This window comes from Silene latifolia, chromosome Y, assembly GCF_048544455.1.
Source record: "Silene latifolia isolate original U9 population chromosome Y, ASM4854445v1, whole genome shotgun sequence".
In the NCBI taxonomy this organism is placed as follows: domain Eukaryota; kingdom Viridiplantae; phylum Streptophyta; class Magnoliopsida; order Caryophyllales; family Caryophyllaceae; genus Silene; species Silene latifolia.
Window position 1 is genome coordinate 165,156,566 of NC_133538.1, and position 19,638 is coordinate 165,176,203.

A 19,638-nucleotide genomic window follows, 5' to 3' on the forward strand; every position below is an offset into this window, starting at 1 on the left:
CCGTCTCACCATTCCTTGTCTTACGCACCTTGCGATCAAGAATCTCTTTAGGAATCTCGACATAGGACATGGATTCATCAAGCTCGATGTTCTCCATCTCAAGGATATGCGATGGATTACTCAGATACTTCAGAAGCTGAGAAACATGGAAAACATTGTGGACTCTATCCAAAGCTGGTGGCAAGGCTAATCTATAGGCTACCTCGCCTATACGGCCAAAATCTCATAAGGACCTATAAACTTTTGACTTAGCTTACCCCGCTTCCCAAATCTCATCACACCTCGCATAGGTGACACTTTCAAAAGGACCTTGTCACCTACTGCGAACTCAATGTCCCTACGGTGTAAATCGACATAGCTCTTCTGACGATCTTGAGCCGCTCTCATCTTTTGCCGAATTAACTGGACTTCCTCCACCATATCCTGTACTAGTTGTGGCCTTAAAACCACTGTCTCAGAACTATCATCCCAACAAACTGGACTTCGGCACTTCCGGCCATACAAAGCCTCAAAAGGTGTCATCCTGATGCTCGTATGATAACTGTTGTTGTATGAAAATTCGATCAGATCAAGCCTGTCTTCCCAGCTGCCCCCAAACTCCATGACACATGCCCTCAACATGTCCTCTAAGGTCTTGATGGTTCGTTCTGTCTGACCATCAGTTGCTGGATGAAAGGATGTACTCATCTTCAAAGTTGTACCCATCAACTCCTGCAGTTCTTGCCAAAACTTGGATATGAACCTCGCATCACGATCAGAAACGATATCTTTAGGTATAACATGTAACCGAACCACATGCCTCATGTAACCCAGTGCCAGCTGCATTTTAGACCAAGTATCTTTCATAGGAACAAAGTAGCTGACTTGGTTAACCGAACAACAATCACCCAGATCATGTTTTTAGCTTGCTGTGACCTAGGCAACCCCACAATGAAGTCCATAGAGATTGACTCCCACTTCCACTTAGGTACTTCCAAAGATTGTATCTTACCTTGTGGTCTCCTTTATTCACCCTTGACCCTTTGACAGGTCAAACATCTGGCCACAAACTCAGCTACATCTTTCTTCATGTTTGGCCACCAGAAAGTCTTCTTAAGATCTTTGTAAAGCTTGTCACCACCCGGGTGAACTGAATAAGGAGTACAATGAGCCTCCGTCAAGATCACTCTCCTCAACTCTGCATCCTCAGGAACACACCATCTCCCACCAAAACGGACACTCCCATCTGTATGGATAGAAAACCTGGAAACCGTCCCACTCTCTACTCTGGACTTCCACTCCTGAATCTTAGGATCAAGCTACTGCTTACTCTTGATGTTCTCATAGAACTCTGGCTCGATCGTCAAATCCCCGATGGAATCCCCCTTCCTTAACATAAAGATTCCCATCCTAGACACCTCATCCCTTAGCTTTAGCAAGGACATGGCTGGCGAATGAACGCTCTTCCTACTCAGTGCATCTGCAACAACATTAGCCTTACCCTCGTGATAGATGATCTCCATATCATAATCTCCGATAAGCTCCATCCACCGTCTCTGTCGCATATTAAGCTCCTTCTGAGTGTAGACATATTTTAAGCTCTTATGATCGGAAAACACCTTAAAGGTCGCTCCATAAAGGTAGTGCCTCCAAATCTTAAGAGCGAAAACAACTGCACCCAGCTCCAGATCATGAGTAGGGTAGTTCTCCTCATATGGCTTCAGCTGCCTCGAAGCATAAGCGATGACTTTCCCTGCCTGCATCAAAACACAACCAAGACCATTCTTTGAAGCATCGGTATAAACCTCAAAGTTCTCACATCCCTCTGGCAAACTAGGATAGGAGCCGTGGTCAAGCGTTCCTTTAAGGTCTGAAACGCCGTCTCACAACTCTCATCCCAAACAAATCTGGTCTCTTTCCTCATCAAAGATGTCATAGGTTGTGCTATGGTAGAGAAATCTTTCACAAATCTCCTGTAGTAGCAAGCAAGGCCTAAGAAACTCCGAATCTCAGCAACATTCTTCGGTGATTCCCACTTGGTTACGGCCTCAATCTTACTAGGATTCACAGATACCCCCTTCTTGGATATCACATGACCCAGAAAAGCCACCTTCTCCAACCAGAACTCGCACTTAGATAGCTTGGCATAAAGTTGATTCTCTCTCAAAGTCTGTAAGACTATCCTCAAGTGCTCCTCATGTTCTTCCTTAGTCTTAGAATAGACTAAGATGTCATCGATGAAAACAACCACAAACCTATCCAAGAACGGTGTAAAGATCTGGTTCATCAAATCCATGAAAGCTGTCGGTGCATTGGTCAACCTAAAAGGCATCACCACGTACTCATAATGACCATATCGAGATCGGAACGCCATCGTAGGAATATCCTCATCTGCTATCCTCAGCCGGTGATAACCCGACCTCAGATCAATCTTGGAAAACACACCTGCTCCACTTAGCTGATCAAACAGGTCATCAATCCTAGGCAAAGGATATTTGTTCTTCACTGTGACACGATTCAGCTCTCAGTAAACAATGCACAGTCTCATACTCCCATCTTTCTTCTTTACAAAAAGAACTGGGGCTCCCCACGGTGACACACTAGGCCTGATATAACCCTTGCTTAGCAACTCATGTATCTGCTTTTTCAACTCCGCTAACTCTTTAGGTGCCATACGGTAAGGTGCTTTGGATATCGGACTTGTTCCCGGTTTAAACTCCACGCTGAAATTAACATCCCTCTTGGAAGGCAAACTCGGTATCTCCTCAGGAAAGACATCTTCGAACTCTCTCACCACAGATATCTCAGAAGGTGTCGGCGGCTCTACTCGGTGATCTCTCACATGATAGAGAATCAAGGGGCACTTCTTCCTCAAACATGACTTTAAAGTCATCACAGCTATGAACTCACACTTAGTTTTACCACAAACCCTCTATAAGACACCCTTAGGACCCTTTAAGGACACTCTCTTTTGCCGACAATCTATCCTGGCATCATACTTACCCAGTCAATCCATCCCGACAATCACCTCAAACCCATCCATAGAAAACTCTAACAGATCTATCGGTAAATCTACCCCTCCAACCACCATGGACACACCCTTATACAACTTGAGACACGACACAGACTCCCCTGAAGGTATGAACACATCATCTTTTACAACCTCAAACTTACCCAAACTCATAGACATGGTATGACTCTTAGACACAAAAGAGTGTGTAGCCCCTGAATCAAACAAAACAAAGGATGGTACATTATGAACAAGAAAGGTACCAGTAACTACATGAGCATCATCTTGTGCTTCCTGTTTGTCCATCATGAAAAGCTTCCCACTATTTTTCTGTCCTCCACCTTGAACTGAAGCATTGGAGGTACTTGGCTTGGCTGCTGAATCCTGGGTGGTGCTGTTCTTCTGACGTTGATATGACCCACCACCATTGCGGTTATAACTGCCCTGGTAGCCCTGTCCACTTCTGTTGCCCCATGAACCTCCCGGTCGGTTACTAGCAAAGCTCTGAGTTGGCCCCGAGAGAAATTCCCTTGCCGAGCTCCTGAGCCAGTGTCGGGCCTGTAACTCGTGCATTCCCGTCTCCTGTGGCCTACACCACCACAGTTGAAGCATGTAAGGTTAGAGTTGTCACTCACACTCCGACCTCCATTCTTTCCTCAGCCACGAGATCCCCCCGAGAAACCAGCTCCACCAGAAAAAGCCTTTGCATGGTTGAAGTTCCCTTTCTTGTTGGCCGACTGACTGTTGCTTCCACTGTCAGCCTTCCTCTTTTCAGCAGCAGTCCCCTCATCAATCTCTCTTTATTTCTACATTACATAGTATAACATCCATATCCCTACCTCCTTTATTTCTACATTACACAGTGCATTTCAATTATGTCGAAATAGATGATATATAGAGAGTGAAAGGTTTTCAGTTCACTCTATCAATATCATGTAATAAATGCTTGCCAATTAGTGGATATGGTTGATACTTGACCTATGCAAACTATACAAGGATGATTCAATTACAAAGTGAGGGCCTATAATCTGTGATATACGATTAAACCTGCGGTTGTTACCGACTTACCGTATCTAATACTGTGATTTGGACATTTGGTACCATGATTTAGATTGCTTTACCCTTGTTTGGAATTTGGATGCAAGGGGTCAGGCTTGTAGCGAAGGGAAATGAGATCAATTTTGTATTACGTCCAAAATCTAAAGAGCTTAAATATTTGTTAATGCTTACAAGTTCGCTCAGATAACAATTTTCTATGGAGTTCTACAACCAAGACTTCAAGAGGACAACCAAGGCGGAGTAAAAGGCGGAATTAGGTTCAGTGGTGTGATATTGTATAATACAATCAGTGATATTGTTTAGTACAACCAGTGATATTATTTATCGTAAGGTGTGATATTGTTTTGTATAAGTTGTGATACTCTTTTACTGGATTCAAATACTTAGATACAATATTACAGCTTATACTAAACAATATCACAGCTTAGACATTTTTTTTTAAAAAAAAAAAATCGTGATATTTTTATGTAGAGCGTGTGATACATAAGTGAACTCACGAGACTCAAAAACATAGAGTGGACTCATGTGATCCTAATTCTTTATATATATATATATATATATATATATATATATATATATATATATATATATATATATATATATATATATATATATATATATATATATATATATAGGGTCGGGGTCAGGTGCGAACTAAAGTTCGGTGCGAACCGTACGAACTAGCTTCAAACCAGTTTTTTTTTTTTTTTTTTTTTTTTTTTTTTTTTTTTCAGATACACTTTATTTCCTTACTAGATACACCTCTTATTCAGATACATTTTATAACATATGTAGATACACTTTTTTTCCACCCTAAAATTCTAGATGCACTTTTACACTTTTTTAACTCTAATTTTTTTGGGAGTTTTAAGACTAACTCCGAGATACATTTTATACTATTTGCGGATACATTTTATATTATTAACGGATACACTTTATGGAAATTGCTACAAGTTTTAACACTAACTCTCGGTCACGTTTTATTTTTTTTGCGGATATATTTTATATTTTTGCCGGATACACATGACATTAAAGCTAGATACACATCTTTTCAAACCCACATACACATGTCATTAAAAGTCGGATACTTCCAGATACACATGATATTACTACTAGATACACATGTATCCCGTAGTAATACCATGTGTATCCGGGCCGATATTATGTGTATCTACGTGGTATTTTGCGTATCTACCGCCCCCGCCACCACCACTGCCCTACCACCGCCACAACCACCATCACCGCCGCTACCACCACCACCACCGTCACCACCATTACCAAACTGATCCCCACTAACACCATACCACTACCCCGACCATGCCACAGACAACACCGGCGACATCACCGCCACCCTACTTATCTTATGCTTTTACCCACATTCTTAAGAAGACGATATTACAGGGTGAAGTTGGGTTTTTTCCTACATAGTCCATTTCCCTCTTCAGAGATCTATCGGACTTTGCCAGTGAGAGTTGAAATCTTGAAAGCATTTCTGAACTCGGATTTAGTAGGCTTCCACACGTTTGATTATGCTCGACATTTTCTCTCGTGTTGTAGTAGGCTCCTCGGCTTGAATTATGAATCCAAAAGGGGTTATCTTGGGATTGATTATTATGGCCGAACTGTATATGCTTCAGCCTTGGGTTACACATCTATGGTCCAGTATTTAATCAAATCAGACTCTTCCCTGGTGTATCTCATCGATAAAATGGATCGTTCTTCTCTTCACTTGGCGGCTCAATACGGCCGTTTAGATGTATTGAAAACAATTACTGTGTGTTGTCCAGTTCGATTGAACAGATTGACAAAGATTATCGAAACATCCTTCATATTGCCGCTGACAACGGGATGTGTGTAGTCGTGAGATACCTTCTGAAGTTGCATGATATTATTGACAAGAAATGTGAGCCATTCATTTAATGTGTTTTTTAGACAGTTGATATTGAGTGAGCAGAGGATAGGGAACTAGGGGAGTGACGGGCCAGACAATGGATAAGAATGTGAGAGAGTGAAGTCATTAGTATTTGGGCTTTTTTAGTTTTGGGTCATTAATATGTGTCTTTTAGACAGGTTAAATGCGTTCGATCGAACTTTAGGTTCCCACAGGATCCTATTTCTATATATATATATATATATATATATATATATATATATATATATAGAGAGAGGCAAGATCCGGTGAGTCCACCTATATATTTGAGTCCATGAGTCCATAAAACAATATCACGCACTATACAAAACAATATCACGAATTTTTTTTTTTCAAATTTTTTTTTTCGAATTTTTTTTTTTGAAATTTTTTTTTTCGAATTTTTTTTTTTCAATTTTTTGAATTTTTTTTTTTTGAAAAATTTTTTTTTTTTTTTTTTTTTTTTTTTTTAAACTGTGATATTGTTTAGTATAACGTGTGATATTGTATTACAAAATAATATCACGATTTTTTTTTTTTAAAAAAAAAAATTTCGAAAAAGTTTTTTTTTTTTTTTTTAAATGTATGCTGTGATATTGTTTAGTATAACATGTGATATTGTATTACAAAACAATATCACGATTTTTTTTTTTTTGAATTTTTTTTTCAAAAACTTTTTTTTTTCAGTTGTGATATTGTTTAGTATAACGTGTGAAACTGTAAGCTGTGATATTGTGTAGTATAACGTGTGATATTGTATCATGGACTCACGGACTCAAAAAGATAGGGTGGACTCATGTGATCCTAATTCTATATATATATATATATATACATATATATATATATATATATATATATATATATATATATATATATATATAGAGATTGAATCATGTGAGGCACCCTTCTTAGGGTGAGGCGGCTGGACCCATCTCCACCATCCGATCAAAAACAAATGAATGCACCAGATTGTGCCACGTCCCACTAATTAAAATCTCAGGTATGTTGCTCATTTCCCGTCGTTTTATAATCATTTATTCAACTCTCCTTCCACTCTCCTCTTTCTCTCTCTTTGTCATTTATCTCCAGTCTTCAGCTTCTTCAATTTTGTGCTTTCCATCACCATTTTCGTCGCATTTCGATCATCTTCAATGCCTGCAACGATTCCGTTCTTCACTACTATCAACATCTTCAACAATTTCGAAACACTTGGATTGTTTTCCTCGAATTCTTTGAATTCAACAAAAGCTCGACGTCGATCGATGAATGAAGATGAAGAAGAGCGATTGAATCGATCAACTAGGTGAAGAATCGACGAGAGAAGCGAGAGGAGCGGCAAGAGAATGAGAATGACGAGCCGATTTAGCGAACATGAGACTACTGATCAGTAGTGAGATTGATTCATGAACATCTTTCTAAAGAGTTGACGAATGCGGCGAGACAAATTGCGGCGACGAACATTTATACAGATAAGTTTGAATTTTAGTTTGAATCGAACAAATTGCGTTGGTTTTTTGTTGAATATCAAAAGAATTCTGTGAATATTTTAGTTTGAATCGAACAAAAGGAGTTGGAATTTTTGTGTATGCTGATATTTCTGCCTAATTGTTGAAGAATTATCATGTTATTTTATTAGTTTGATTGGATGAACTTGGTGAAACCCCCTATCGAGGAGAAAGAACACTGGGTAAACCTTTTCTCTTTTTCGATTGAGCTTATTAGTTATGATGCTCGGAAGTCGTTTCTGCCAAGTCGGTATGTTGTAAGGCTTTTCTTATTAAGGCTGCAGACTTGTCTAATAGTAGCTCTCTTTTCATCTGGGATGGAAAGATGTATAGAATATTAGAATGTAGTCATGAACTACAACTTGTTTTTTCCTTAACTGGAGTTCTCATCTTATTACCTATTCTGGCTGAAACATGAAGCAAGTTGACCAGAATAATAATTCATGTAGTTAAGTACTTTATATAGTACCCTTTTTCTTGATCTTGGAAGAATTGTCTATCGAGTATCTATGATGACTATGAGGCCTGGAGTCCTTTTGCATGCTTGACTGCACTTCAGATAAAACCGACAAATACTCCCCCCTTGGAAACAACTGCTTGTCATTCTATTGTCATTTGTATAGGAGTATGTTTCAATAGCTATTTGATGCAATTGGTGTTAGAGTGTTAGACTTTTAGGTCCTTAAACAAACTGCCCAAAGCTTGACATCGAGTCAAGATGACGTGCTACTTATATCACGAGTTCTACCTTGTATATTACAGGTACCTGATGAAGCAGTGAATAAATGTTCATCCTGTGGATCAAACTTCAATGCTTTTGTCCGGAGGGTTCGTATTTTAAGAACGTGAAATAGCCATATTGCCACATGTTATTCATTTCGTGGTCTTGATCTTTGTTTCATGTTAATACAAACATCACCTGCGAAACGTGGGGAGATCTTCTGCGATAAATGTACTCAAGGTCGAACTCCTCTTACATTGGATGAGGACGCAACACCGCCCGAGTTTGTGATCGTTGCACTGGTACTGTGCATTATAATGTTTATTTTTTTTCATTGTTATCCAAGAATGACACATGATTGGGTTGATTGGATTTCTCCATCAGCATTATCTGAGGCTTTTGTTGTAAAATATATGCACTCACTCTAGCATCAAAAGTGATTGAAAATGTCCGTGACGAGACGAGAGGTACTGCTTGGGTGGTTCCGGCAGCTGGTGAGCTCCATTAGAAGTGTGTAATTTAAGATGGTGAATTAGAAGGAGATTGAAGAAGTAAAGCGTAGAAGGGTCAAGTGTGACTTATAATTGTCTACTTTCATATCGGATTTGGCCATTGTCGTCTATTAGCTCAAAAGGTAGAGCAATGTGTTATTGCACATGGTGTGGGTTCGAGCCCCACATAGACGAACATATATAAATCACTAGTTACACTTTGTAGTAACATTAGTTGTTCTATGTGGTAACAATAATTATCGAACAAAGTGATGCTAGCTAAGAATAACACTAGTTATTTGATAATGTAACATTGTTTCGTATATATAATAACACTGTTTATTTGATAAAGTAACACTTATGTTACATATATTGATAATAGAAGCTCATGTAGGAATTGAACCTACATCCTTTGTGCAATTGCACAAATGCTCTACCAATTGAGCTAATGAGCTAGTTTAGTAGAAACTGAATATTCGACCAACACACTACAGTTGATGTAATGGCCACAATATAAGTTTATAAGTCACCACTTCACCTGAGTATTCGAGTCATATGTTTCTCATGTTATTCCAAAGAGCATGTAGTGTTATTCCAAAGAACTTGTCATGTTATCACATAGAGTAACCGTGTTATTATTCTATTAACTTGTTACGTTATTCCATAGAGCCAAATAATATTCTGTGACACAAAAGCCATGTATTATAACACAATATCCTATTACGATAACATAGTTATAGTTACGGATTATAAAGCGCGAAAAACCAATTCTAATGATCTGAAGACAAACTAGTTCCGTCGATGACCGTATAAGGCACATTATATGCATTTAAAATCTGAATAAGGTATGAGATTCACAAAATAAGGTCTGAGATTCACCAAATAAGGAAAAGAGCAAAAAAGGTGATTTTAAGACCAAGTTTCACAAAACAAGCTCTAAGATTCACTGAACAAGATCTGAGATTCACAAAACAAAGTCTGAGATTCACCGAATAAAGAAAAGAGCAAAAAAGGTGATTTTAACCACTTATGATGACCAAGTTTCACAAAACAAGCCCTAAGATTTACTAAATAAAGTATGAGATTCACAAAATAAGGTCTGAGATTCACCAAATAAGGAAAAGCGCAAAAAAACGTGATTTTAACCACTTATGATGACCAAGTTTCACAAAACAAGCTCTAAGATTCACTGAACAAGGTCTGAGATTCACAAAACAAAGTCTGAGATTCACCTAATAAAGAAAAGAGCAAAATAGGTTATTTTAACCAATTATGATGATCAAGTTTCACAAAACAAGCCTTAAGATTCACTGAATAAGATATGAGATTCACAAAATAAGGTCTGAGATTCACCAAATAAGGAAAAGAGCAAAAAACGTGATTTTAACCACTTATGATGACCAAGTTTCACAAAACAAGCTCTAAGATTCACTTAACAAGGTCTGAGATTCACAAAACAAAGTCTGAGATTCACCTAATAAAGAAAAGAGCAAAATAGGTGATTTTAACCACTTATGATGATCAAGTTTCACAAAACAAGCCTTAAGATTCACTAAATAAGGTATGAGATTCACAAAATAAGGACTGAGATTCACAAAATAAGGCAAAGAACAAAATAGGTGATTTTAACCACTTATGATGACCAAGTTTCACAAAACAAGCTCTCAGATTCACTGTACAAGGTCTGAGATTCACAAAATAAGGTCTCGGATTCACCAAAGAGAGACAGATAGACAATCACTCAAAAAGTTTCATGTGCCATAGTAAAGCAAGATATTGAAACAAACCCGGTTAAAATACAAAGCAAGCATCTTCTCCTCATCGGCAGCGCACTTCCTACCAATCATAGGAACACATTTAATTTTTAGTCTATATAAGTAACCATGAGCAATTGTATTGCTGATAGTCCGAAACAACAAAAAGTTAAAGCATGATTTCCCTGAACTCGAGAGTCAAAATCATGTACTTACAATGTTTTGATTTCATAAAATCCCTCCACAGTCACAACTCACAAGTATAAGATGAATTTAAGTGTGATGGCAAATTAAGAGCATACTTATGGTCTGATAAATGATACCTGAAGAGGTCTAAGTAGATAGGTTGTGTCCAGTTAGCACAGTCCAAGCCGAGCTTCCGAAATCTTTGAGAAAATATCGGTAAAAGAGGAAAGTGAGGACTGAAATCAGCGAGTGAAATAGCAAAGGTAATTGAGCCTTGAGTCGTATATTTGGGACACACAGTAGCATATGCTTTGAAATAATAAAACAGCATGTTGACAAACAGCAGTACGAGTCAAACTACATAGCACGATTCAAAAATAACAGCTCAAAAGTTTCCATTACCAAGGGCTTCTATCAAAGATAGTTGGCTTCAAGATCTTCAACTTCGCACGTTTCAGCAAAAAATGACCACTACCCTGGTCGGGTAAATCATCCCCTCAACACTTGTAATCACCACATATTCAAGGCCCCATGATGCAATAGCCTCTGCCACATTCTTAGGCTCGTCTGGATCTGGTGGGGGAGGAGTCCTGGATGTCTTGACATTACAAAACCTGAAAAGAAATTGCAGGACCTCATCAATCAAAGGCTTTTCAGAAGAAGTTGATACTCATATTTGATGGATAAGGCAAATTCTAGGCCAAACCAAACAACTGTTGATAAATTCATGCTCGTACGACCATCACAAAAACAGACGCGATAAACTACACTGTCAAAATAAGGCCTAAGATTCATAAAATAAGAAAAAGAGCAAAATAAGATTCGTATCTAGTACTTCATGAATTTCTGATTGAATCATGTAATTGCCGACAAAAGAGTTATCTTCTAGGTTTAAAATGAGTTCTACGATTCACAAAATAAGGAAAAGAGCAAAATAGGTGATTTCAACCATTTACGACCAAGTTTCAGAATATTAACTTACAGATTCACAAAACAAGCTCTAAGATTCACAAAACAAGGTCTGAGATTCACCAAAAAAAAAAAAAAAAATAGGTAATTTCAACCACATGTGAAGAATTTTTACAATATTGGCTTCCAGTTTCACAAAACAAGTTGTAAAATTCACAAAATAAGGCCTAAGATTTACAAAATAAGAAAAAGAGCAAATTAAGATTGGTATATAGTACTTCATGAACCAGTACAAAATAATGCCTAAGATTTATAATTGTCGCTACATTTCTAATATTCGAGTTATTCAATTCAAAATCAGATAAATCATAGTGAATCTCTGCCTCATTAAGTATGAAAACATTACCGATAAAAGCGATAGATTTTACTTAAATTCCATTTCCAACAGAGCCAATGACCCAGAAAATGTAATTGATATTTGTGTTGAACTGACAGTCAATGGAGCTTTGGAACATGACGGAAAACAAGACAATGACTCTATCAACACATGATGGTCTGATTGCAGCATTGTCCGTGTCTAGCGCAACTGGGCTGGTGGCCTCGGCTAGTCATGACAAGATCGGCAAGCTCTGGAAGTAGTCTCTTTCTTATTGGGCTTTAACTTAAGCATAATCGCAAGGTTTACTTTCTGAACCTGTCGTAGCTCCATGTTATTAGACTTTTAACTCAAACTAACCCGTATGAGGTGCATCATGTTTTCTCGTTCATGAATGCTAAGATGCATCACCTAATTCAGATGGACTTGCTCTGGTTCATCTCTTATAAGTATCCGCCAGCATATATTACCGACACTCTTTTAAGTATCCAAATCTCCACCAAAAAAACGCACAAATACAATCATACAGCTAACAATACTAGCTCAAATTACTATGTTACTATCAATATCTTTGTTTAACAGTGTAAGAACACAAAATTTAAATAAATCAACAAGCAACCAAAATTATAAGCGAAAAAGGAGAAAAGAGACTGTATTGTAAACAATTTTCAAAATTGCATCGAATTTACAACAGAATCGCTACAAAAATCGGACAACATTCTGGATATACGAGAAAAAGATAGCAAATTAGCGAAGACAGATGAACAATCAAGCCAAAACTATCCAGAATTTTCGAAAACAACAACACAAAAACACAATTATTAACAACTAACATCAGTGCATAAGATTATTACTTCACTAATTAAAAATTAACACAATACATCAACGAAAAACTACACTATGTATGAACTAACACAAAATTTGATGTAAATCATTAAAATTACAAGCGAAAAGGAGAAAAGATTATATGGAGACATACCGAAAACAGTGTTGATAGGGTTCATGGCGACCTGATTCTTAGCAGCATCACCAATTATATGAATATGCTCAATTTTGATAAAAACATATGAAATTACCTCAAAATTGCTCAAAATCTTTTGCTGAAATTGCTTAATTTGATGAAATCTTCTTCTAAAATTGCTTAATTTGATGAAATCTTCTTCTGAAATTGCTTAATTCGATGTTGTTTTTGCTGAAAATCGTTCCTTTGATTCTCCGAAAACGAAAAATTTGGGGAACGTAAGCCAAATTGTTTTGTTGTTTTTGTAGTGAGAGAATCTGCAAATTTGTGTAAACTAAAGAAGGTAAAGAATTTGGGCTTGTTTTAGTTTAGAGAGAGGAAGTATTTTGGCCTAAATGAAAAGATTATGAAAGACCCCAAATTTCCAGCCCAATGAATAATTGGAAATCAGTCCAATGTAACAATTTGGTGAGTCCGGCCGCCTCGCCATAATGAGGTGCCTCACCGGATCCGGCCTCTATATACATATATATATATATATATATATATATATACGAGAATAGAAGCGAGTCGCTTCCGGTTTGGCCTGTAATCGTAGTCTTTTAGCTTATGTAGTAGTCGACCTTCCTACGCGCACGCGGTTCTTAGTGGCATTTTCTTTCTGGAAAAGTCTGGAGTTGGCCTCTCTGTAATGGTCTTATTCGGCGGAGGCCTTTGGTGTCCCCTCCAGTCACGAATTGGGGCCTCACAATCACTAGCCCGAAATGCCCCCGATCTTATAAACGCGAGCAAGCAAAAGGAACCTCTCCTTCTTCAAAAGTGCGTTCGGAAAAAAAACCTTTAGATAATACGAAAAATTGACGGAAAAGAATTTATGACGGATTATCCGTCAGTATCCGTCGCATAAAATTGGCGTGTTGAATAGTATCAATGGCGCTAATACCTTGACGGATTTCCGACGGAAAATCCGTCAGAAATTTGGTTTTACAGACGAAAAATCCTTCAGAAAGTAAGGATTTGTGTCGGATTTTCCGTCGCATATATTAATCAATATATATATATATATATATATAACATATATATATATATATATATATATATATATATATAGAAGTAGGATCACATAAGTCCACACTATCTTTCTGAGTCCGTGATTCCATGATACAATATCACATGTTATATTAAACAATATCACGGCTTATACTCCAAAAAAAATATTCGTGATATTCTTTTGTAATATAATATCACCCGTTATGCTACACAATATCACAGCTTACAGTATCACACATTATACTAAACAATATCACAGCTGAAAAAAAAAATCAAAAAAAAAATCATGATATTGTTTTGTAATACAATATCACACGTTATAATAAACAATATTACAGCTTACAAAAAAAGAAAGTGAAAAAAAAAATCTAAAAAAAAAATTAAAACAAAAAGTTTTTCGAAAAAAAAAATTTGAAAAAAAAAATTGAAGAAAAAAAATTTCGAAAAAAAAAATCTTGATATTGTTTTGTATAGTGCGTGATATTGTTTTATGGACTCATGGACTCAAATATATAGGTGGACTCACTGGATCTTGCCTATATATATATATATATATATATATATATATATATATTAATAAAGGAAGCTTTTTTTCGAGCGATTAGAAAGACTCCAACTTTCACAAACTACATAAATAATATTTTATAGTTAAATAAGAGTTGTACTCTAAGTTCTCTAACAATATCACGTTGTCATAAAGTCCTATTGGACTCAAAACTATCAATGAGATTTACCTCAAGTGGGTTTTCTACTATAAAATAAAATATTGCAAATCTTGATCCGCTAGAATTTGTTTTGGAACCGGAAAGAATAATTTTTGTATATATAAAACGAAAAAAACTATGCATTGAATTCTTATATATGCTTAATTCTCCATCTTATGTTGGCCACTTTTAAAGTTTTGATATGTATATATTTGTGTTCGTTGATTGTTATTGCATGCATGCGAGTTTGTATCTTTAAATTATTATATGTTTAGTTATGTAATTTACCATCCTCTTCTTTTTATTTATAATTCTAATCATCAATTTTCATAATATTTTTAGGGGCAAGGCAACGACGTGAGATTACTTTGGATCGGAATTACTGGTAAATTGTTCTTCCTATAAATATTTGAGATTTCGTGTAAAGGTCATAGATGATTTTTTTGATTTTTTTTTGCTTTGAAAAATTATGGTATTTTTAGTATTTGATATACAATAATCAAGCCACTTCTAATTTAATAATTTGTGACTCTTTCCATTTCAAATATTTGTTTACTTAAACAAATAATTGGGACGAAGGGAGTATCTACTTTATAGTTTTATCTAATGATTTAGGTAGGTTCGCTTTTCATAGATAATGACCAAAGTTTAAATCACCGATTAACAATCAAAAGTGTTTTACCAAATTAATGTATTCCATAAACATTAAAACTTTAGAGAGACATTGACCAACAATATTGTTTTTAAGGCACCCAACCCCACAACAATATACAACTAATCCATTGCTTATTTTGATGTATACCATCAGGTTTACGTCGGATTCGAAGTGGATAGAATCACTAAGACGGTACAGTCAAATTAATTCATATTTCCAAACTTACTTCAAGGTAGATACAAATGTGTGAAGCTATGCATAAATTTTTGTTTTAAATAAGAAGGGCGAAGCTCAAATGAGCCTAAAAATCTTACTCCATGCGTTTTCATGTAATAATGCCCCTAAGGTCCGTAACAGATTCACATTCCTATAATCCTGTGACCTTAATTGTAAAAGGCAACTTATATATTCAGAAAATGATTCTTCACAAGATAGACAAGTTGGCGAATTTACGTGTATGTTTTAGTTGCATCATCAATTTAGTTTGATCAAAGAGAAAGTTAATTAACTTTATAATCCTACTGCTTATCTAAACTTGAGAATTATACTTAAAAAAGTTATTTTTTTCATAGACAAAATCTAATGCAATTAATTGATGTTTAGTAGTATAGTACGGAAAATACCTAAACTAAATAATGGTACGTAATTTGTGTTAGCTTTATAGTCCTACGACTTATCTCAATTTCAGAATTATACTTGAAGATTAATTTTCGTCATATTGTTTAGAACAAAATTTAATGCACAGCTACCTAATTCATGTTTAATAGTTTAGTATGAAAAAGAACCTAGCTAAACTAAGATTCAGACATTAGCAAAATTTTCCTTGGCAATATAGAATCTAAAAAAAAAAAAAGTTACAAATAAAAAGGAAATAAGATAAAAGTTTCATGACATAAGATAAGATTATTATCATACACGCATTTGAAATTGATTTATACATATGTCGTACGTGACTATATATGCACTATTGTGTTACATTTTTAATATGAGATATAATAGTTGTGATAAAACGACTTATAAATCTTCATTTTATACGTTGATTTCCATAATTTGCAGTACAGTTTTCTTTGCATGGCTTTACTCTACAACACTCAAACGAAGCAGATTTACAATTAGAGACGACCGACTAGCTAGAAATTTTAAACTGATCTGGTTTCAAATAGATTCCAAATGACTCGAGTCGGGTTTAGTTCGAGTAACTTCGGGTCGAGTATTTAGGGATAGCAAAAGTTCGGGTCGGGTCGGGTTAGGTCGGGTCATTTCAGGTTTGGGTTGGTTATTAGCGTGGTTCAAATAACACAAATTCAAATTGAGTCCTTTTATGACTGGACTGAAGTTTGTAATGGTATGTATTCTATGACGTTTTAAAACAAGATATTACAATCGGCCCGTGCATCGCACGGGCATTAACTCTAGTATATTAATAAAGGAAGCTTTTTTCGAGCGATTATAGAGACTCCAAGTTTTACGAACTACTTAAATATAATAATAATAATAATAATAATAATAATAATAATAATAATAATAATAATAATAATAATAATAATAATAATACATTATTAATATATGAATTTATCTAAAGATAAAGTTTTAAAGTTGGCCAAACATACTACACGTTTTGTAAAACACAAGAACTAGAAAGATAGGTGGAGTAATTTATTGTGTTCCATCCATAGGTGTTAGTAGTCTAAGTATAAGACGATTATAAAGCTATTCAATACATGTCAAATACGTCAACTAGATTCAAATTTATTATATTTTTTTATTATTGTTCACAGTATATATACGTACGTTCCGAAGGTTTTGCATTACAAACATTCTAATTTATGCTGAACTTGATTATTATTCATCTTGCTTGATCATTCTAACTATTATTTTGTTTTCATGTTGTGCATGTAGGACATGATAAGTTACTTCTCCATCAAGGTAAATTACTATTTTGTTTTGTTTCATCGTCGTTATTATGTGTATCATCTTGGTAACCATAATGTGATTTTTAATTTGATGTGAAACTCTTTGTACATTTGCATTAGTTACATACATGTATGTGAAACTGACTGTTAATTTGATGGTCAAGTTTGCAGGACTGTTAATCTGATGGTGCAAAGTTAAAGAATGAACTATCCAAACAACAAACGTATAAAAGATGCACATGAAATATGTCAAGACACCGTCAACTCATAAGGATTGCATCACGACTGGGAATTGTTTATGAGATAATTTTAAAAGAAACATGTATGAAAGACTACGAGTTTTATTTGGTGGTTTGTTTATGAGTAGATTGAGTTTTTGAGTAATAATAGAAGCGAGAATTGAAAAATAACGTTATAGCATTATAGAAGTAAAACGTGCAAATACCTAATGTTAGTCTATTACTCCCTCCGTCCTAATCATTTGTTTACCAATTTTATTCTTTGTGATTAGTATTTTAATCAAAAGTAAACAAATGATTAAGACGGAGAGAGTATAATATTTTATTACTATTATAATCAAGTTTTTAATAGTTAATTGTGAGTAATGACACTACAATTCAAGAAACTTTAATATGAAAGTTAATATCATGATATCAACTAAATTTGCTTAAAGTTTCGCAAACATGATAGGAATATTCATGGCGACTATCAAAGACCATGACCCTTTTTTTTGCTGGAAGGAGCGAGAATTCAAGACTAATGAAGCGATATTTATATACTTCATATGATTAGCTATTGAATATTATTGGTTCTGAAATTAGTATACGTGTGCCTTAAGGCAAATTTATGATATGATCAAATGTTATCTTATCAATGATTGTTAAAACTACTTATTAAAATTGGTATGGCCGGTTAACATAGTGTATCACGATGGTGAAAATTAATAAATATTGATATTTTAGTTGTTTTCTCTACGTATATATTTTTATCAAACATTAGTCTGTTAGTGTTTTATTTATATACTACTAAGATTAAGATAGATGGTGGTGATAAAATAATAGAGAATAAAGCTATAATAGAGAATGCAATTAGTCATAGAAACTCTACCTTAATCCTCAAAGACTCAAGAGAGGATCAGATTACTAATTTTTACGTAGAAATTACTCTACTTAACCTGTACCCAAGCTATATATTTTATGTAAATCTTCTATATTATTTACCGATATACTTCGTACTATATATCTCTTCAGCTGATTTGTAGTCCCATGCAATCAGTTCCCCTTAGCTTATAACACGATATATTACAATGTGGGTAATAATAAGTTTAGTTCAGTTGAGAAAAGTTAAGCTCATATAAGTTCTGTTTGGAAAAGTTAAGCTCCTACCAGTTTAGTTCAACTCCTATAAATTCAGTTCAAAAAAGTTAGCTTAATTTGTACCCAGGGCATCGCCCGGGCGTTAAATCTAGTATCTATCTATATTATTAAAGGAAGTTTTTTTAGAGCGATTACAGAGTCTCCAACCTTCGTAAAACACCTCAACAAAATAGATAATGTTAAATAACAATAACTATATCAAAACATATCCTATATCAGTATGACGTGAAGTTGTTGATTATTACTCTGTTACATGTATTTGATATGTTCGCAAACTGATACAATTGTATGCGAATAACAATGCTAAGCAAACCCTTACGTTATCTTTTGGAAGCTCTCACAACTAAAAAAAAAAAAAGACTTTTATTAGACTTCAAATAACTCTATAAGTACAAATAAAAACAGTATATATACACATACCGACTAAATCAAATTGCTATATTTTCACGACTTCTCTAATTCCTAATTGTTTTTTCTTAGAAGCATGTTAACAAGATATTAAGTTACGATCTCTAATATTTATTGTTTGCAATAAATTTTCAGGCATAATTCAGGTTGTGCATATACAATGTGTTTTTTCAATTTAGAGATGGAACCCGTCTTCGGATAATTTATTATTGAAGGTATAGCGTTTTTGTAATTGTCTTCTTAGTTACCATCTTTCAAGATTTATAAGTCGGTCTAACTACTTTGCTTTGCATTTTATTTTATTATTTTATTTGAAGGAGGTACGCGTTATGTGTACTATTGATGTGCATATTAGCAACTTTGGAGTATGCGTTACTCATACATCTTTAAAATTGCCTAATACATTAGTACATGATAGTGTTTCTATACTAAATTAATTGTTTTTTTAATCTTATGATGTTTTATTGTTTTATGGCAGATATCATGGTTGTCGAGTATGCATGAAGATTGTTCGTAGTGAACTGGGTAAAGCTTTCCTCCGTCTGTCATCAAGCCAAGAACCCAAGCCTTCACTTCTAGACAAAATTAGACATTGGTGTACACATTTGTATCAACCTATTATGTGACACCCCGCGATAAAGCGGAAAATATAACTAATAAAATGCGAAATTT